Source organism: Anopheles arabiensis, chromosome 2 (genome assembly GCF_016920715.1).
Source record: "Anopheles arabiensis isolate DONGOLA chromosome 2, AaraD3, whole genome shotgun sequence".
Classification (NCBI taxonomy): Eukaryota; Metazoa; Arthropoda; class Insecta; order Diptera; family Culicidae; genus Anopheles; species Anopheles arabiensis.
This window is the reverse complement of record NC_053517.1, coordinates 58,466,810-58,488,273: the sequence shown is the minus strand read 5'-3', so window position 1 is coordinate 58,488,273 and position 21,464 is coordinate 58,466,810. Positions and strand designations below refer to the sequence as shown.

The 21,464-nt window shown below is 40.6% G+C and overlaps 6 long non-coding RNA genes across 7 annotated transcripts; 3 read left to right on the top strand and 3 right to left on the bottom strand.

Annotated features, from left to right (window-relative positions):
* Positions 1-5,938: 5,938 nt before the first annotated feature.
* LOC120894850 lies at positions 5,939-7,115 on the bottom strand. The gene is made up of 3 exons (XR_005738247.1): positions 6,566-7,115; positions 6,370-6,459; positions 5,939-6,304 (listed from the first exon to the last, which is right to left on the bottom strand). It is a non-coding gene; the product is annotated as an uncharacterized LOC120894850 (long non-coding RNA).
* Positions 7,116-9,124: 2,009 nt separating this feature from the next.
* Positions 9,125-10,600, top strand: LOC120897721. Of its 2 annotated transcripts, none has more exons than XR_005738572.1 (3): positions 9,125-9,284; positions 9,342-9,638; positions 9,702-10,600. It is a non-coding gene; the product is annotated as an uncharacterized LOC120897721 (long non-coding RNA). The 2 variants fall into 2 exon arrangements; XR_005738571.1 differs by having other exon boundaries at positions 9,127-9,284; positions 9,699-10,600.
* Positions 10,601-10,668: 68 nt separating this feature from the next.
* Positions 10,669-12,376, top strand: LOC120897723. The gene is made up of 3 exons (XR_005738574.1): positions 10,669-10,711; positions 11,948-12,221; positions 12,285-12,376. It is a non-coding gene; the product is annotated as an uncharacterized LOC120897723 (long non-coding RNA).
* On the bottom strand, positions 11,905-12,397 carry LOC120897722. Its single transcript, XR_005738573.1, has 3 exons — positions 12,283-12,397; positions 12,113-12,208; positions 11,905-12,020 (listed from the first exon to the last, which is right to left on the bottom strand). It is a non-coding gene; the product is annotated as an uncharacterized LOC120897722 (long non-coding RNA).
* A 5,869-nt stretch (positions 12,398-18,266) lies between these two features.
* On the top strand, positions 18,267-18,966 carry LOC120897854. Its single transcript, XR_005738585.1, has 3 exons — positions 18,267-18,498; positions 18,565-18,662; positions 18,741-18,966. It is a non-coding gene; the product is annotated as an uncharacterized LOC120897854 (long non-coding RNA).
* Positions 18,967-19,240: 274 nt separating this feature from the next.
* On the bottom strand, positions 19,241-21,464 carry LOC120897852. The gene is made up of 5 exons (XR_005738582.1): positions 21,028-21,464; positions 20,864-20,961; positions 19,840-20,785; positions 19,676-19,773; positions 19,241-19,597 (listed from the first exon to the last, which is right to left on the bottom strand). It is a non-coding gene; the product is annotated as an uncharacterized LOC120897852 (long non-coding RNA).

The window sequence follows — 21,464 nt, the reverse complement described above, 5'->3', positions numbered from 1 at the left end:
GTAAACGCACGATGTTTCACATGATAACACACATCATCAGAATACTTTCAACGCAATATGACATCATGGCAAGCTACGTTTTTCAGACACAAACCCGCGCACTTGCAAATACACATTAAAAAGCACACTCTCTTTCTACTACTACTACTACACACACACAGCACACACACACACACACACACACACACACACACACACACACACACACACACACACACACACACACACACACACACACACACACACACACACACACACACACACACACACACACACACACACACACACACACACACACACACACACACACACACACACACACACACATACACAAACACAAGTAACGTGGCAAAACAAGTGCACGGTGCGTTGAAAACACCAGGGTTCTATCTTAATGTCCGATACTGTACCTCGAATCTACACCACAATCAATTATTCAAAAATAATATCCGACAATTAAGCCGGTCTCGTAGTACAGTCGTCAACTCGTACGACCTAACAACATGCCCGTCATGGGTTCAATCCCCAAATAGACCGTGCCGCCATACGTAGGACTGACTATCCTGCTATGGGGGGAAATTAGTCACTGAAAGCCAAGCTCATAAGTGGTACAGGCAGGCCTTGACCGACATCGGTTGTTGAGCCAAAGAAGAAGAAGAAGAAGAAGTATCCGACAATACACCAAACCCCATATTCGGAAAAAAGGAGATTAGATGTAACTAGCAAAGAAGATAACATTGCAAAAAAATAAACGAAAACATCCACTTCAATATTCAAAACAAAACAACTCACACAGATGAAACAGAAGAAATCACTGATGAACTTAATAAAAATTTAAATCAAAATACACAAAAAGTAAACGAAATAAACACAGAACACAACGATACTCTAATATACCCTAGCGACACAGACATTCAAAGAACAGAAGAAACAGGTAGGGAAATATCCCCTTAATAATATAAATTAGCAAAGGATACACATAAATTAAACAAAAAACAAATTAAATGAACAAACTTAATATAATTCAAGCAAACTTAATATATTCCAAAGCATTAAAAAAATAGGGAAAAATTAATTCATATTCTAAAAGAGAACGACATTACGACATTGCTTGTCTACAAGAAACATGGCTAAAAAACGAAAAAAAAGACGATAAAAGGATACAACATGATATGCACCGACCGAAGTGATGGTTACGGAGGTACGTGCATTATATTAAAAAACAAATAAATTACAAAAAAATAACACTAACAGACGAAACAGAAGAAAACATTCAAACAACAGCAATATTACTACTTTCCAAAAAATACTATTCTGGTATCAATATATATCGCCCCCCAAACCCCCACAATAACACTAAAAAACACTATAACAAAAATACTCCACAACACTCGCTACCACAAAAACATCATAATAGCAGGAGATTTTAACTCCCATCACAACTTTTAGGGTGATTCACAATCAGACAGAAAAGGAGAAATAATAATTGAACAAATAAATGGATCAAACCTAATTATTCTAAAAAACAATAAATATACTTGCATTCCCACCGACAACAACAAACGACAGACATCAATCGATTTAACAATAATATCGAAAGACATATACTCTCACACACATAAAATAATAAAAGATAACCACATAGTAGCTAGCAACCACAAAATAATTGAAATTACAATAAATAACCATAATGCATTGCCTAAGGACATAACGATCATAAATAAAAAGAAAGTTAACAAACTTTAAAGGAAATCAAACAAGACGAGATAAAAAAACATTAAACAATTCACAAAAAGGGCTACAAAAATAATCAACAACAGCAAACACAAAATCCATTTTACCCTTAAATCATGGTGGAGCAAGGAGATCAAAGAGGCTTATGAAAAAAAACGAAGCAAGAAAAATATTTAATGAAACCAGAAGTATAGAAAAAGCGATAGAATTTAGAAAAGCCACAGCGATCTTTAGATTCAACAGTAAAATGGCAAGAGAAAAACAAACAGAAATATCCATCGATAAGATTAACACAAACACAAACAATACTGAGCTTTGAAAACTTTTTTGAAAAATAACTTATAATAACACATATCCAAAAGAATCTTACATAATTCACAACGAAGAGAATAGCGCAAAAAAATTCATGAATATAAATGTCATTAAAAACAAGAACTCCAAATTCAGAATTTACATAGACCCAAACTTTACCGCTGAAGATGAATTATTGAACATTGAAAAATGGAATCAAATCCTAAACAAGAAAAAAAAACACTATTCCAGGCATCGATAAGATAACATATGAAATCCTAAAAAAACATAAATGACTATACTAGAAACACAATCATTGCCGATGGAAATAAAATGTGGCAAGAAGGAAAAATAACCAGAGAACTAAAAACAATAAAAATTATAGCCATCCCTAAACCAAACAAAGATACAAATGATCTAAACAATTATAGACCAATAGCACTAATACCAACAATAACAAAAATCTTAAATACGGCGGTGCTCCTAAAACTAAACAAACACATAGAAGAAAACGACACACTACCAGAACAATCTTTTGGTTTTAGGAAAAAAAGAACAATCAATCAATGTTTCAATTATCTCAACAACCACATTAAACACAACCAAAGAAAAAACCAAATATGTGGAGCAGTATTCATAGATTTAGAACAGGCCTATAACCATGTACATACACAAACACTTATAGACATAATGAGCATATCCAACATCCCCCCACAAATCATTATATGGACTTACGCTTTCCTAAGAAACAGAAATCTCCAAATAACCAGTAATAACAACTCACAAAATATGCTAATAACGGATGGCCTACCACAAGGAGATGTCATGTCACCTACACTATATAATATATACACCAAAGAAATACACAAAACCATACACGAAACACACCCATGTAACACAATCATACAATATGCAGACGACTTTGTCATCCTCAGCAATGGAAAAAATGAACGGGAGTTACAAACAAATCTACAAAAGGCACTAAACGCTTTTACCAAAAATGTGGAATCGCTAAAACTAACCATAAATATAGCAAAACATAAATACATTATCTTTGGAAAAAAGACAACAATATACGCTTAACAATTAGGAACACAAATATAGAAAATACAAAGATATACAAATATCTTGGTACCATAATAGATAATCAACTAAACTTCCAAAAACATGTAGAACACTTGAGAAACAAAGCCACTAACCGCCTAAATCTTCTAAAAATAGTATGCGCCAGATACAACAGTTTAAATCCGGAAAAAAGTCTTAATATATACAGAGCCACCATCAGAAATATCTTAGAATCGGGAGCATCATACACTAAATTGTAACAAAAATAAAATAAGAACAATGCACATCATTATAAGTCAGGCCTTAAGAAAAGCTACAGGGTGCACAAAAACTACACCAATTAACACATTGCATGCTATCTCCGCGGAAGTCCCTTTCATTTTTAGAAGCAACTTCACAGCCAGAAAGTAGCTGGTGAAAGACATAGTATACTCAGAGACAACAAGAAAACAATTAGACACACAACATAACACGTGATACAAAAAAAGAAAAAAAAACTTTCCAGGAAGAACTATACGAGAAAGATATCAATATTCAAAAAAATATACAGCGCCTAACACAACTATATGGACAGTCGTTTTTCGCGATTTGCGGAAAATCCATAAGAGATAGATAAAACAATGAATGTTTGAGTTGTGCCGAATACTATTTCACATCTTCTTATATTTTTTTCAATTTTTTTAACACATTTTTACACGACTTATGACGAAAAAAACAAATTTATGGTCGTACCATAACTATAAAGACACTTCGAAAAACAGGTTTATGTGTTAACTAACGCATTTGAAAATCGTTCAAAAATATAAATAACATACTAGTTAAAATGGCCCGGTTACAGGGCTACGCAACGTTTATTGGGACGTATACGTCTTATCAACGATATAAGATTTGCACTTCAATCAATAATTTTGTTGTAGAATTCTTTGTAAAAGAAATTTTTTGTGTGCTAATATTATTTCAAACAAACATTGCAGTGTTTATGATTATGATTTCATAATTTTCTTTTATTCAATATACTACAAATTGAATTGTGGATGGTGTACCGGCTGGAATAAATATTTTTTATCAAAATTAACACTGTTTGCGATAAATTTACTTTACCTTTCGGGTCATATGTTCCAGGTAACATCAAGTCCCTTGGTATCTTGGCATACGCCCTATCGAATCCCGGGAATGTCGTATGCCGTACGTCGTATGACTCACGTTGATGCAGAGCAGAAATTTTGCGAACTCTTTCCGCTCTTCAGCATCTTGAACAGTTTAGGCTGTCGGCACACGTATGTTTTCCCGCAACACAATACCTTACATTTGCCCCTCAGCATTCAGCAGCAGCATATTAAACATATTAAACATATTAAACATGAAGTGTAGCGTACGCCCCCCGGTCAGTTGCAGAGCAGCAATTCCACTCGGATTCACTGCGATTGCAATTTCCGATTAGAACCGCGTGTACGCAAGTATAGTTTCGAACAGAAAATCGTCAGCGTCTTCTGCGGCGCGATTTAGCGCAGGTGCTGATCAATGAGTCGCTGCACTTCGAGGTGCTTGACAGTTCGCAGCAGCCGATTCTGCTCCGAGTGTGTACAGTGCACCGGCTCTGATTTTACCCTTCAGAAAATCGTTTCACGTTTGCGTCCTACAATAAAAAGAGGATTCTGGGACATTCCCTCCGACAATATAAGGGCAAATAGGTGACGCAGATGTTGAGAATTTCAAATGAAACTGCTTCCTATAGGGTCCTGGATATGTTGGTGTCGTCCTACCGCAATCCAGACATCAAAAGTACACCATGCGGCCAATGACGATATTAGTCTGGCAGCGGTGCGTGATCCACTGTCTGCCCGTACTAACATACCATAGAAGCTGCTGCAATAAATTTTAAGCTTACTTGTACGTATTTAATCTTTAAACTATTTATAGCACTTCATAAACATTACACAACATATTATTACTCGTATGTTTGTTTGAGGTAGACATGGTTGTCGTTTTACGTCACACGCCTACATCGATGAATCGCTACGTCGGTGTGTGTGAAAAAACCAACACGGTACAAAAATCATCCAAGCTATCCGTACCTAACATCAACTCACTAACCTACATCGTCTCACTATGGAGTGAAAAAGTAACGCTCTATAGTGAGAGATTCTACAAAGGTTTTAAAGAAATATATTTTTGAACGATTTTTTAAAAGCGTTTTATAACATATTTCAAGGTTTTATAAGTTATATAAGTGTAATTATCAAAATATATTTTTTTCGAATATCAAAAACTTTAACAAAAAAATTTGTTTTCGCCTGTCATGAATGTTTTGACAATGCAAATCAAAGTATGCAAAAAGTTTTTCAAAAACTATTTTGAAATTGCCATGAGAACCTTATCAATTTTGTGAACAACGGTTCAAAACTGATCCGATCAAACAAAAGCCACATAAAAAGCTCAACAACGATTTTTTAGCAGTATCTAAATATTTGCTGATGTTACATACATAGTTAACATACATACCCACTTCAGCATCGATGTTCTCTTAGACCGCTGCAATGTCGCCGTTACCCAACGGGACAAAAGTAGGAAGCTTGGAGCAAACTAATCGTTTGTCTCCCTCTATCCTCTATTCCGCGCTTGCTTGCACTCATGCGCGAGCACTCGAGTATATTCTCTCAGAACTGAGCATTCGCAGTTTAATCCGTGCAGTGAGAATGTATATGTTAATGTGCAGCGAAATTTGTCTCTGTATCTCATTCCCCCATCCCCAAAAAAAAACATTCACTCTCCGCGCACTCTTAAAATTTTGGCGCGCAAGCTACGTACAACACAATACAAAAGGTCGTTTTAACCAAGTGCACCCCGCTTGGCAAAATGTCGCGCGACATGCATGCTTGAAATCGATGCTTGTTAACATTTTATTTCAAGCATCGTGAGTGTCCCAGCGTGAGCGCTGAGCGCACCTCCCCTCATTCTCAATGCCGCGTTTTTGGTTAATCCTCGCTCCCACCCTTTCTTTCCTTCTCCTCAACGGACCCATCATTCCTGCGAGCGTAGACCGATCAAAAAATTCCATGAAATTCCGACAGTAAGTGTGCAGTTTTTATTCACAGTACTGTTTGGCAAAATATCAATTCTTGATGGCGCGTACTGGCGATCAAATCGTTGGCTGCTTGCTCCACCGATGGCGCGTGCTGTTGGAAGAGAAACACTTGGTGTTTGATGCGTTTGCCTGAGGAATGAAAGATTAATCGAGCATTAGAATGGTGAACAAAACTAGGACTATTTAAAACCTACCGATCACGAATATATTTAAGTTAAATGGCGACTCTGTAAGTCTAATTCACCTTCTTTGATCGGTTATCAGGTGCTTGGGCAATGAAATAGCTAGGTGTGATGGAAAATAATACAAGAATAAACAAACATTAAAAGCAGTACGATTATTAGAACACAAACATCATTTGGAAGATTCTTCTTTTATGCATACACTTACCCGTAGATCAAGTAACAAAACATACTGCATTTACGCCTGCGTTGACATCTTTCACGATTTACTTAACCACTTTTCTATAAACATTTTATAATTTTCACTGCATCTTCCGGCACCGATCCTTCCCAAATGAAATTTGCATTCGTTCTGGCAATGAGTTTCGAACGATCAAAACACAACGCGAGAGTGAAGAACACAAAGTAAATGGCACTATGTACAAGTGTTGATCATATGGTCAAAATAAAGTATAATGGAATTTATTTTACTTCAATTGAATTGATTTTATTCTGATTTACATTTCAACTATTGTTATCAGCCTAGTTGTTAATGTTTAAAATTTTGATGAAGTGAAAACATCATTACCAGATAAATGAAACGATAATCGACGCATTTTGACCATATCGAATTATGATCGTCTTTACACATAGTGTCATCTCTTGCGCTTCAGGGTCTCACGCTCAGAGCAAAAATTCTCGCAACTTCGCAACGGTGGGTGCGTTCAGCTGTGGAGGGCGGGAGGAGTGCGAGTGTGTGTCTCATGCACACAGCGAAATTTTGGTCAACACCTCGATGGTGGGAGCGTTTTTCCATGGGATGGGGTAGTGGAGTGCGAGTGTGTCGCATGATTCCTTCGAAACTAGGGCCAGGGGTAGCGAGAGGAATCAAAATGAGTTACTCTTTGCCAAGCGGGAGGAATCAAAATGAGTTACTCTTTGCCAAGCGGGACTGATCAAAGTCGCGATGGTTCAATCGGAACGCCGACGCTCCATGTCACCCAACCGACATTATCGCGCGACGTTTTCAAATTTTGTATGAGAAAAAACGGGCTCAAAACATTCTCAAATCGTGCTCATTAGCAGCACTAAAGAGCACGTTTCTGCAACGGTGCGACAGCGTGTATCATACATGTAGTTTCTGTATGCTACATTATTGTTCAATTTCTTTCATTCGCTCCTCTCTCCCAAAACAAACACAGACTCTCTTTCATTTTCCCATTCCACACATTCGCTCTTTATTTTACCTGTTTACCTCTACTCACACATACACTTTTCAATACTCACAATTCACACTGCCGAAAACCCGTTGCGGGATACACACGTACCCGTCTTGCCTGCCTTCTCTCCTCGTTCTTCCTTTCATCCAGCGTTGTCTTCGTCGAATGGTGTGCACGCGTTAAAAATTCTTCCTGCTTGCCTCCCCCTCGCTGTTCCCAGATGCTGCGCTAGCGTGCTGGATAATCGTCCCTACCTTCCTGCCGCCTCTCCTCTACCAGGCGCTAGCACGTTGGAGGATCGTTCCTGCCTTCCTGCCGCTTCTCCTTCGTCCGGCGCTAACGCGTTGAATGGTCGTTCCTACCTCTCCTGTACTTTTGTTTTTGGCACTGCTGGTGAAAGAGGGAAATATTATCTATTTTGAAAACCGCTGTTCCATTCAACGCGAAGCATAATACTTACCAACCAATTGATTATTTATATCGTGGTCCGTGCTCACTTCCGGTTGTGCGTGTGTTACGATTTGCTATAGAAAACGAAATTGATTTGATATCACCAATTATTAATACCATTCAGTTTGTTACAGATTGATATAATCCTTTATTAAAAGCTGTACTTACCAAATAGTTTTTTTTTCCGTACTGGTTTCACGAGAGAAAAAACGAGCACGCATCGACGCGTCCTTCTGCTTACAAACTTGATTTTACACTGCCACTTTTTCATATGAACGCGAAGCAGCGCATTCCTCTGGTGGCTATACAGGTATTCCCCGATATACGCCATACTCGAAATACGCGATTTAGCTGTACGCTTTTTGTCTAAATTTGAAAGTTCTTTGAGCAAATTGTACTAATTTGATACATCGAATATCAAATTCACAATAAATTCCCTTTTGGTCGAATATTAAAAACCATTTCAAAAGGTGTACAATTGTAATATTCAGTTGAATTCATATCAAATAACTTATTTAGTGGCTAAAACCTACCACTTCATGCAAAATTATATGAAAATTAGCTATAATTTGACTGAAAACTCGACATTTGCTAATATTCGAGATACGCTATTGCCTCCGGTCCGCATTAATAGCGTATATCGGGGAGTACCAGTACAATGATACAAAGAGCGGACAAGAGAAGATCGCTTGCGTGAACGCTTGGTGTAGCAAGCGAAATTGGAAAAGTCCCAGAAAAGCGAGACACAAGAGTTTCTCTCGAACGATCGAAAGAGAAGAGCCATATGAAACATGAGGATGGTTGATGTGACACAGCCAAGTTGCGAGCAAAAAGTGACCAACACCCAGAAGAGCAAGACAGAATGAAAATTTTTCTGAATGTTAGAATGAGAAAAATGATGGATACACATAAAAATCGCGCGATAATGCCAGTTGGGCAGAGTCCGGTTGGCAAAATGTCGCGCGACATGCATGCTTGAAATCGATGCTTGTTAACATTTTATTTCAAGCATCCCCCCTCCCGACAATGGCACTCAAATTCTCTCATTTTCTCATGCCCTCTCTGTCACATTCGTAGCTCGATCTCCCTCTTCTGGGACTTAGCGTTCTGAGCATGCGGTTTTTGCAACGGTCATTTCGTGCCGCTTCGATCTCATCACCTTCTTTCCCCTCCCACCCCTCTTTTTGTTCATCGCTTTGGGGCTTGCAACTTTTTGACATGTCAAATGAGAGTGAAGCAAAAATGTAAACAACAAGTGTTCGCGTGTGCGGTGGTTTTGTAAGTATTTTATGCAAATTATATGATATTTATCATTAAAAACGTTTTGTTTTGTAGAATAAACATAAAATCAACCACGGAAGTATGATTTAGTTGTGGTGGAAGAGAAAAAAAATGCTTGGAGCATGGAATAAAACCGGATGAAATTTCTAGCCTTCACGCACGATGCCGACGCTGAGGTAAGGTGTGCTTGTGTTTAATTTCGATGATTGTTTCATTTTAGGGTGTGATTTTTGAGATATAACTGTTCCTGGCGGGGATAGTCAATAGTCGATACCCTCTGCAGCTGTGAAGGGATGCAGAAAAAGGGGCTCGCTACCACCCTTCCCACACTCGGACGCATTTTCCGCGGATGTAAGATATGTTCCTTTGTTTTAATTGAATGGTTTGTAATGTATGTGACCTTTCTCCCAGTAGGCTATATGCACCAAATCTAACGGTGATCCGTATTGTAAAGGAATTGTCATAGGCGGTGCCGGGGACTTGGTGAAAATGGTACACAACGGCATCGAGTACGGTGATATTCAACTGATCTGCGCAGCGTGTCACCTGATGCTGGCGCTGGGCATGACACGGAAGGAAATGGCACAGGAGTTCGACGTGTGGAACAAGGGCGTATCAGATTCGTTCCTGATCGAGATCCCGCACGATTTTCTGAACGGCGACGTTGAGGGATAGATGCTTGAGCTCATTCGTGACTTGGCCACAAGGATACGGGCAAATTGTCAGCGGTTGCCGCCCTGCGCCATGCCGTTCCGGTGATGCTAATTGATGGAGCGGTCTTTTCCCGCTGCTTATCTGCTCTGAAAGATGAGCATGCTCAGGGCAGCAATCAACCGGCCGGGCCCAGCACGAAAGGTATCGTGTGCGCAGGGCTTCATGTTGCAGCGCAAAGCGGAGATGGATCCCAAACAAATGGACCCCAAACTACGATTTTATTGAATTGATGTGGCGCTGCGGTTGAATCATGTTCATCAGCAAGATTCGGAACACTTTTGTGCGCAATCCACATATTACCACGCGTACTCCATTCTATTGCTCTGCAGCTGCTTTGCGACTGCCAGTGACTTGCTAAGCTCATTAGGCTAGCTGAACGAAAATAGATAGTGTACAAATATTTGACTGAAAACATGATAGTTCATCGCACTATAGGAACACGCCATCACGCAACTACCACGAAAACAAGCACTAAAATAACCGAATTGTTGAGCCTAAAGAACATGATCGTTCAGTGCACCACAATGGGAGGGTTGTTTTTTGCTAGTGCTTTCTATTTCAAGATGTTCTCGAACGTATACCACATAAACAATTACATCGTCAGGCAAGTACACTTTGGAGACTACGATTCGAAACACGCTCTAATGCTAATATGTTTTATGTATTTTCAGGTTGTAGTATAAGTCATGTATGGATGGATTCCTGTAGAAGTAAGTGGTCTAGCCTTTTGTGGTAACACGTCTTCGCTAAATCAACTCAAAATACTGGACAATAACGGTGTCAGATTTTGAGAAAAGTAGCAATTAATTATATATTAAGTAATGGTAGTAAAAAACTGATAAAACTGATTAAGGTAGTAAGCATAAACTTTATTAAGTTCCACTTCTGGAAATAATTTTAAACTAAATTGAAGCGTGATGCATCGCATCGTGCTAATTAATTATCCTAACATACTTAACAAATCAGCATTTTTCAGTCAGTCACAGTCGACGCTTGTTACAACCTTTTCTGCATTTTTGGATTAACTGTCGCATAGTTCTTTAGTAAATTTTACTTTTATTTGCGACACTGACAGTTCGTTAACAGTTTCGTGTTTTCGGTAGCGGAAATATGACTTTTAATGTGAAGCTCTTATTACATTTCAACATTCTTCAATCCATTAAAGTCATAAAAAGAGCATGTAAGACTTTCTTTTATAAAACTAGTGATTTTCCAATTTATTCAACTTCCACAGTAATTAAAACATTAGCAACTTAATTATACTATTTCATAAAATTATTTAATTCACAAAATATGTCTTCTTTGAAAACAAATCACTAAAATTTATATTAAAACTACTAAATCTATAATTCATATTATTTACAATATTTACAAAGTTTCAGATTTTTTTTCCTCTTTCTTCTTTTTTGTAAATTTCCCTCGACTGACGCTTTTAATGACCCCGGTTCTTTGGGCAGCAGAACCAGCGTTACGGAGCTTCTTGCTAAAAATTTTTTCTAACTCTGCTATGTCCTGTATATTTCCAATTTCCTTAAATAATCGTAATATATTTACATTTGTCCTAAATTCTACTTTTGTTTTTTTACGTCCTATTCCTAGTCCACTCCACGAGCACTCCATTAAAAAAACTCTATTAAAAATTATGTACAGGGCTTCATGCATCCTTGGTATGCTTCCTACGGACTTAAGTTGTTTAAGTAGCCTCGTTTTTATAAAAGAAAAACGCTCCGTCAACATCAAATCCGCCTCAAATTTGGCTAGCTCGTTTTTGTTACTAATTTTGGCAAAGACAAACCCATCTGCTTCATCCTCTTGCACTATAACTGCAACAGTATCCAAAGGCTGAATTGGATGTTGACGTTGCCTTGCTAAAAGTTCATCTAATTTCATATGTAAATCTGTTGTTAGATTTGTCAATATATGTATTTTCCTGTTATTTTCAACAGCCAGGCTTCTGCAATGACATTCCTGCTCGCATCCACATCCGGCAGCTGCCACACTCGAAGCGTTCATCGTAACCTGCAATGATAATATAAGTATATTCCACATTTCGTTTAGATAAAAGTTATGGGGTTATTTATTGATATAAAACGTGTTTTAGTTGATCTTACAGGTTACAAAGGCGAAGAATTTACGACGAATCTCGAACAAACAGTACAGAACAACAGCTGACGTTCTTCAAATAAGTAATGCAGCTTCAAATACAGCTGAAAAATGAAGGTTTATTAGTTGTAAACCGATCTAAATTTTACGCATTTTGATCCTTTATTTATATACTTACAGGTTATCAGGAAACACAAACAGTTTCTTCGTAAAAGTTTTCTACAGTTCTGAATTTTATTTTAACATGCACAAAAGCGACACGGCTATCTATCAATAAAAAGTAAACAAAAGAGTTTCGTTTTAATTTAATTTTGACAGCGGGTGTGGTGATGGCTTGAGCGATTTGGAACAATCATTCTCCGGACAGGATTCGATCCGATCCGTGACGTCACTGAGCGCCGGTTCATTTAAAGCTTCTTCTCTGAGTTCTGCTTATACCAAGAAGCAAAGTTGAAGCAGAGAAGAAGCTGTGGCGGTTTCCATACAAACTCTCTCTGAGATTGTTGAAAGGGCCACGCTAACAATGAGACCCCAAATTTTGAGTGATTCAGGCCGAGTGGTATGAGGAAGCTTGAGGAAGCAAGGAGAAACGCGCTGCGATGAGAGTTCGCATTCTGTTTTACACGCGCGCTTCACTAACACCAATACAAATACCGTGCTTTGACGAGCCGTCTGTGAATGTGTGTGTCTTCTTTCAGCGAGCTCACCAACTTGGATCTGCTCGTCACATCGTGCTGTCTCGCTTACACTACAGCATCGAATCATCGCTCCGTATGTCCCCCCCTTCCTACGCGTACAACACCACCAGTACAGCGCGACACTTTGCCGGAGATGGTTGTGCGCGTTTCGTTCTAAGTCCCGCGGACGGGTGCCCGTCCGGCAAAATGAGTGTATTTTTTGAGTGATTTGAGTGACGCTGTCGACCACGCAAACAATGAGATCCCAAATTTTGAGTGATTCAGGCCGAGGGGTATGAGGAAGCTTGAGGAAGCAAGGAGAAACGCGCTGCGATGAGAGTTCGCATTCTGTTTTACACGCGCGCTTCACTAACACCAATACAAATACCGTGCTTTGACGAGCCGTCTGTGAATGTGTGTGTCTTCTTTCAGCGAGCTCAACTTGGAGCTGCTCGTCACATCGTGTTGTCTCGCTTACACTACAGCATCGAACCATCGCTCCGTATGCCCCCCCCCCCTCCTACGCGTACAAAACCACCAGTACAGCGCGACGCTTTGTCGGAGATGGTTGTGCGCGTTTCGTTCTAAGTCCCGCGCGCAGTGTTTGTGTGTTGATGCGTATTTCGTTGAAAGTCTCGTGCGCCGGTGTGTTTTGGTGAAGTATGCAGTGAATAAACAGTGTGCACAGACGCACATGCAGTGCGTGGATAGACAGGTAAGAATTTACTGAACAGAGTCAACGCAGATTGTCGACAAGTTTCCCGCAGCCTGGCTCGACCCGGTACTTTGCTGTATGACGTCATTCGTGAGTATGAAGGATTCTGAATGTGTTGTGAAAGTGTACTTTATGTTTCAATAAAGTGTTTAATGAAATAAAAAATGACCGTGTTTGTGTTTGTTGTTAGAATAAGTGCGTATTTGCGATCGTGTCTATGCATGAAAGAAAACGAGAAACGAAAGAAACAACTATCTTTAGATGTGTTCGTAGCATGACTGGAAAGAACACAAACACATTGAGAACTGCAGAGCGCACCGTGCGTTACGGGTGGGGAGGGGGAGGGCTCGCGCGAGGGTGTTACTAATTCGTCGAAGAGACCCCCCTTTCAACAATCTCAGAGAGAGTTTGTATGGAAACCGCCACAGCTTCTTCTCTGCTTCAGTTTTGCTTCTTGGTATAAGCAGAACTCAGAGAAGAAGCTTTAAATGAACCGGCGCTCAGTGACGTTACGGATCGGATCGAATCCTGTCCGGAGAATGATTGTTCCAAATCGCTCAAGCCATCACCACACCCGCTGTCAAAATTAAATTAAAACGAAACTCTTTTGTTTACTTTTTATTCAAAGATAGCCGCGTCGCTTTTCGTGCGCTTATAAAACCCAGTTTTTGTGTAGATTTCTGTAAGTATGGAGATAAATATTAAAAATAAGACATTTTAAAGACATGCAAAACTCATATACTTACTTTTTACAGCTGTGATTGTGGGTGGTTGTTGTGTGCAATTCGATCGGGAGTTGCTAATTGTTGTTCACCTGTAAAACCTGTAAGTTGGATGAAATCAAATTTTATGTTTTTCAACTATTACTTTACATTGAAACTAAATGAAAAACTACAAATAACATAATTGCAGGTTACCATGAGCGGTTCGAATGTGGGAGCTACTAGCTGTAATATGTAATATTCAAAAGAATTAATATTGTAAATAGTACTTAATGTAGTTATAGGTAAGAAAGTATGTTGAAATTAATTTTGATGGTGTAGATAAAGAATTTGTGAAATGTTAACTATTTTAAGTAATACTTAATTCACAGTTGCTAACAGTTAAGTTTGGTGTTGCAGGTGAATAGCGAATAATGTTATGAATGTGAAGACAAGTAGAATAATAAATGAATTATGAAACGTTCGATGGTTGTGTTATTATTTTTTCTTAATAATATTTAGTTATTTGAAATATTTTAAACATACTTTGAGTTGATTATAGCGATTAATAAGTGTTATATACGATTTTATATGGACATGTTAGTTAAGTGACCTTTTACAAAAATTTTTAATGAAATTGCTAGTAATGCGACAAAAGCGACTGGCCAATTTAGATTATCATGTTTTGTGAAAAGATATTACCGAACAGATAATTACTCCTTCGAGGTTTTACCTTCTGTAAGAGAGTCCTTTAAAGCATATCCAGCTTCATAGTTTTAATTGATTAATGTCATCTACTCGGATAGTCTGGCCACAGATTGCTAGACCACTTACTTCTACAGGAATCCAACCATACATGACTTATACTACAACCTGAAAATACATAAAACATATTTGCATTAGAGTGTGTTTCGAATCGTGGTCTCCAAAGTGTACTTGCCTGACGATGTTAATGTTTATGTCCGAGTTTATATGTCCGAGCACATCATGAAAGCACTAGCAAGAAATCCTTTCATTGTGTTGCACAAGACGATTATGTTCAGTAGCGTGATGTCGCTTTTTGATATTTGGATGAACTAGCATGTTTAAATACTTGTGTTCCATGAACCTCGATCCATTTTCGTTTTGCTAGCCTAACGAGCTTAGCAAGTCAATGACAGTCATTAAACAGCTGCAGAGGCATAGAATGGAATACACGTGGTAACATGTGGATTGCGCATAAACGCGTTCCGAAAGTTGCTGATGGACATGATTCAACCGCCGCGCCACACCAGTACAATACCATCGTAGTTTAAAATCCACTTGAACCCCCGCTTCGCGCTGCAACATGAAGCCCTGCGCACACGATACCTTTCGTGCTGGGCCCGGCCGGTTGATTGCTGCCCTGAGCATGCTCATCCTTCAGAGCAGATAAGCAGCGGGAAAAGACCGCTCCATCAATTCGCATCACCGGAACGGCATGGCGCAGGGCGGCAACCGCCGACAATTTGCCCGTATCCTTGTGGCCAAGTCACGAATAAGCTCAAGCATCTATCCCTCAACGTCGCGGTTCAGAAAATCGTGCGGGATCTCGATCAGGAACGAATCCAATACGCCCTTGTTCGACACGTCGAACTCCTGTGCCATTTCCTTCCGTGCCATGCCCAGCGCCAGCATCAGGTGACACGCTGCGCAGATCAGTTGAATATCACCGTACTCGATGCCGTTGTGTACCATTTTCACCAAGTCCCCGGCACCGCCTATGCCAATTCCTTCACAATACGGATCACCGTTAGATTTGGCGCATGTAGCCTACTGGGAGGAAGGTCACATACATTAAAAACCATTCAATTAAAAAACAGGAACAAATCTTACATTCACGGAAAATGCGTCCGAGTGTGGGAAAGGTGGTAGCGAGCCCCTTTTTCTGCACCCCTTCACAGCTGCAGAGTGTATCGACTATTGACTATCCCCGCCAGGAACAGTTATATCTCAAAAATCACACCCTAAAATGAAACAATCATCGAAATTAAACACAAGCACACCTTACCTCAGCGTCGGCATCGTGCGTGAAGGCTAGAAATTTCATCCGGTTTTATTCCATGCTCCAAGCATTTTTTTTCTCTTCCACCACAACTAAATCATACTTCCGTGGTTGATTTTATGTTTATTCTACAAAACAAAACGTTTTTAATGATAAATATCATATAATTTGCATAAAATACTTACAAAACCACCGCACACGCGAACACTTGTTGTTTACATTTTCGCTTCATTCTCATTTGACATGTCAAAAATTTGCAAGCCCCAAAGCGATGATCAAAAAGAGGGGTGGGAGGGGAAAGAAGGTGATGAGATCGAAGCAGCACGAAATGACCGTTGCAAAAACCGCATGCTCAGAACGCTAAGTCCCAGAAGAGGGAGATCGAGCTACGAATGTGACAGAGAGGGCATGAGAAAATGAGAGAATTTGAGTGCCATTGTCGGGAGGGTTGTGTTGTGTGTTGGAATTTTTTTTTGACGAAACACAAACTCACAAGCGTACTGCCAAGATATGTATTATGAAACACAAACGGAAATCCAAAATTGTCAAACTGCTTTCCGTCAGCTTTTTGTCACGGAAAGGCGCCAATCTCAGATTGTTTGACCGACAAAACACAACAACAGAGTTGTTGCTGTTGCATTCACGACAAAATATAAGTATTTTATTTCAGAAATAATCAAATTTTATCATTTTAAATAAAAATATGTGTACTGCCATATCCATACAAATGGCGATAAGCTGGAGATACTGGTAACGTGCTGCTGTTTTGGATTAAGAAGCTGCTGTTATTTCCTTCCTCTGTTGTTCTTCGATGGTAGTCGAAAGATGAAGGGCTCACGCACCTGGTTTGTGTTCAACAGCATTGGATTCCAGAAACTTCTTCAGCGAGTGGCTGCTTCAACAACCAACAGCATACGCACATGAAATTATCACATCTAACTGCATACACTTTTAGTTATAACAAATATTCGGAGGGCTCGATCTCCGCCAGAATGTCAAGGAAAATTTCCTTCGACACACGAATTTTTTTCTTAAATCTTAAATTAACAACCACGAAATGAAACATGTATAACACGGTTTGCACAAATGATCCGTATGCTTAACTCACGCTTGGTTATAAAGCTTTAACGTGTCGAAAATACTTCGAAGCAGTCGGTGCTGTTTTGCCAAATCTACCGTTGTTTCTTCTTCACTGCCGCTATCGTCACTTACGAAGTGGGATAAAATCATTTCGATATTTTAAACAAGGATTGTTGCTTGATAAACGATCGTGTCTCAAATAAACTTGTTTACGTTTTTTGTTTTGATTTTGAACATTTTGACACATCGACACAGCTTTAACGAAAGAAAAAATTTAACGAAACTTGTCTGTCACAAGAACGGTTTCAAAATGCATACCTATTTTTCGTTTGTCTTGACGCACTTGTCTTGTGTCATTTCCGTTTGTGTTTAATAATCGGGCCTATAAAGTACACTTTCACAACACATTTAGAATCCTTTATACTCACGAATGGCGTCATAGTGTAAAGTACCGGGTCGAGCCAGGCTGCGGGAAACTTGTCGACAATCTGCGATGCCTCTGTTTAGTAAATTCTTACCTGTCAATCCACGCACTGCATGTGCGTCTGTGCACACTGTTTATTCATTTCACACTACCAAAATACACCGGCGCACGAGACTTTGAACGAAATGCGCACAACCATCTTCGGCAAAGCGTCGCGCTGTACTGGTGGTTTTGTACGCGTAGGAGGGGGGACATACGGAGCGATGGTTCGATGCTGTAGTGTAATCGAGACAACACGATGTGACGACCCAAGGACGCAAAAACCGACGGCGGCCTGTGTAATCTGAGCTCCCCAAGTAGCAGAGCCGAAGTTGTTGAGAGGTTTTTCTGTGAGCCAAAGCGAGAGGCCCTGTCTTCTCTCTCTAGATTTTGGACGGCAAACCGCCGCCCGTGCAGAGGTGTGTGCGTGTGACGAAAAATTATGGATGAAATACGGGGAAGCGGGGTCTGAAGTTTTCGTTCGTCACACACACATGCATTTACCAGCGGATATCGCTGGACCGAGTCTACCCATCTCTCTCGATCCACCATGATTTTTCTGCTATCGCGCTCATCCGGGTGTTAGGAATCCTCAGTCTGTCCAGAACTTTCGTTGTGGAAGGATGTACTGAAGTGAGGTGCGATTTCTTGTGCAACGTACTTTGCTCATTTACGTTTTGTGCCGTGTTCCTTCTTCCTCAGTTATGGAATGATTTATCCTAGCAAATTGTTGAGGTAAGTTTCTTGCTGTGTGCTTGTGCAGGTACATTCAACTAACCCTTGGTGTCTTAAAAGTAACAGGTGTGTGCGCTATTTATCAACGACTACCTGCTAGCCTCGTCAACAATCTTCAAAGTGAGCGACGGAAAGAAAACGTTTTCCAGTTTTAAAATATTAAGGTAAGTTTTGATCTAATCCTATGCGCTAAACTCTCCATAGTAATACATACTACATACATTCGTTATTGCTTCATTCAGCCCCCGGTGAGGACGTCATTACTTAACAGAAGCCGGTTCAACACGCGCAGCATGGATGGTACCACGAGCGCAGTAGGAGGAAGGAAGAACGAGAGGAGGAAGAACGGTAAATTTGGAAGGGGGTAAGCGTTCTGCCGTCTACACAGCGGGAGTATCCCAAAACACATGTGGGAAGGGAGAGGGATATTATTCAATAAACAGCATGCGAATGTGTGCATAAAGCAAATGTGAACAGCCTCATCATTTCTATAAGCAATCCGAAAAAGGGGGTGGAGCAAACACATTGGTATGCGTGAGCGGCTGAAGAAACCAGAACGTTTAGATGTGTGAGTGACGGATGGTTCGGGCGCCTGTGGCGAAGCTCTCGACAAGCCTGCAAACGAGAGCTTTGTGGAGAGCTTTTTAGGGAGTTCAGATTACATAGGCCGCCGTCGGTTTTTGCGTCCTTGGGTCCCTACCCGTTCTGGTTTCTTCAGCCTAAACATCTAAACGTTCTGGTTTCTTCAGCCGCTCACGCATACCAATGTGTTTGCTCCACCCCCTTTTTCGGATTGCTTATAGAAATGATGAGGCTGTTCACATTTGCTTTATGCACACATTCGCATGCTGTTTATTGAATAATATCCCTCTCCCTTCCCACAAGTGTTTTGGCATACTCCCGCTGTGTAGACCGCAGAACGCTTTCCCCCTTCCAAATTTACCGTTCTTCCTCCTCTCGTTCTTCCTTCCTCCTACCGCGCTCGGGGTACCATCCGTGCTGCGCGTGTTCAGCTGGCTTCAGTTTAGTGATGACGTCATGAACAGGAGCTGCGCGTGTTGAACCGGCTTCTGTTAAGTAATGACGTCCTCACCGGGGGCTGAATGAAGCAATAATGAATGTAAGTAGTATGTATTACTATGGAGAGTTTAGCGCATAGGATTAGATCAAAACTTACCTTAATATTTTAAAACTGGAAAACGTTTTCTTTCCGTCGCTCACTTTGAAGATTGTTGACGAGGCTAGCAGGTAGTCGTTGATAAATAGCGCACACACCTGTTACTTTTAAGACACCAAGGGTTAGTTGAATGTACCTGCACAAGCACACAGCAAGAAACTTACCTCAACAATTTGCTAGGATAAATCATTCCATAACTGAGGAAGAAGGAACACGGCACAAAACGTAAATGAGCAAAGTACGTTGCACAAGAAATCGCACCTCACTTCAGTACATCCTTCCACAACGAAAGTTCTGGACAGACTGAGGATTCCTAACACCCGGATGAGCGCGATAGCAGAAAAATCATGGTGGATCGAGAGAGATGGGTAGACTCGGTCCAGCGATATCCGCTGGTAAATGCATGTGTGTGTGACGAACGAAAAACTTCAGACCCCGCTTCCCCCGTATTTCATCCATAATTTTTCGTCACACGCACACACCTCTGCACGGGCGGCGGTTTGCCGTCCAAAATCTAGAGAGAGAAGACAGGGCCTCTCGCTTTGGCTCACAGAAAAACCTCTCAACAACTTCGGCTCTGCTACTTGGGTGGTCGCGCGCATAAAGCAACCCAAGGACGCAAAAACCGACGGCGGCCTGTGTAATCTGAGCTCCCTACAAAGCTCTCCACAAAGCTCTCGTTTGCAGGCTTGTCGAGAGCTTCGCCACAGGCGCCCGAACCATCCGTCACGCACACATCTAAACGTTCTGGTTTCTTCAGCCGCTCACGCATACCAATGTATTTGCTCCACCCCCTTTTTCGGATTGCTTATAGAAATGATGAGGCTGTTCACATTTGCTTTATGCACACATTCGCATGCTGTTTATTGAATAATATCCCTCTCCCTTACCACATGTGTTTTGGGATACTCCCGCTGTGTAGACGGCAGAACGCTTACCCCCTTCCAAATTTACCGTTCTTCCTCCTCTCGTTCTTCCTTCCTCCTACCGCGCTCGGGGTACCATCCGTGCTGCGCGTGTTCAGCTGGCTTCAGTTTCGTGATGACGTCATGAACAGGAGCTGCGCGTGTTGAATCGGCTTCTGTTAAGTAATGACGTCCTCACCGGGGGCTGAATGAAGCAATAATGAATGTATGTAGTATGTGTTACTATGGAGAGTTTAGCGCAGAGGATTAGATCAAAACTTACCTTAATATTTTAAAACTGGAAAACGTTTTCTTTCCGTCGCTCACTTTGAAGATTGTTGACGAGGCTAGCAGGTAGTCGTTGATAAATAGCGCACACACCTGTTACTTTTAAGACACCAAGGGTTAGTTGAATGTACCTGCACAAGCACACAGCAAGAAACTTACCTCAACAATTTGCTAGGATAAATCATTCCATAACTGAGGAAGAAGGAACACGGCACAAAACGTAAATGAGCAAAGTACGTTGCACAAGAAATCGCACCTCACTTCAGTACATCCTTCCACAACGAAAGTTCTGGACAGACTGAGGATTCCTAACACCCGGATGAGCGCGATAGCAGAAAAATCATGGTGGATCGAGAGAGATGGGTAGACTCGGTCCAGCGATATCCGCTGGTAAATGCATGTGTGTGTGACGAACGAAAAACTTCAGACCCCGCTTCCCCCGTATTTCATCCATAATTTTTCGTCACACGTACACACCTCTGCACGGGCGGCGGTTTGCCGTCCAAAATCTAGAGAGAGAAGACAGGGCCTCTCGCTTTGGCTCACAGAAAAACCTCTCAACAACTTCGGCTCTGCTACTTGGGAAAATGTGCGCG